This window comes from Penaeus monodon, chromosome 15 (assembly GCF_015228065.2).
Source record: "Penaeus monodon isolate SGIC_2016 chromosome 15, NSTDA_Pmon_1, whole genome shotgun sequence".
Classification (NCBI taxonomy): domain Eukaryota; kingdom Metazoa; phylum Arthropoda; class Malacostraca; order Decapoda; family Penaeidae; genus Penaeus; species Penaeus monodon.
Window position 1 is genome coordinate 2,044,024 of NC_051400.1, and position 391 is coordinate 2,044,414.

The 391-nt window shown below is 34.3% G+C and overlaps 1 protein-coding gene across 1 annotated transcript in view; it reads left to right on the top strand.

Moving 5' to 3' along the window:
- Nucleotides 1-391, top strand: part of LOC119581629 — a gene marked incomplete in the record, with an annotated part of 75,999 nt that overhangs the window by 72,521 nt on the left and 3,087 nt on the right.

The window sequence follows — 391 nt, forward strand, 5'->3', positions numbered from 1 at the left end:
TTCCGAAGGATCTAGGACAACAATCATCTTCAATTATTTGCGTTGTTATGGATCCCTGAGTCATCTGGAGCATATAACTAAGACGTTTTTTTCGGAGGGGTCACTTTTCAGTGTGCTATGGTAATAGGCATATATTCTTTCGTACATATTATATTTACGTATATTCGTATATATGCAGTCATATATACTTGGATATTTTGAGGGGGGCCTTGGCGAAATATCTTTTCATTCTTATATCATACTTATATTTTGTTCGATCCTCTGGTATTGCGTGGTTACACATTCGCAGTGATATATAATATTCCATTTTTTTTCTCATATTCTTATCCATTGATTTGTATATTTTTGGAACCACCCATGCGACCTTTATTTTGGTCTTAGCAATAGAGAT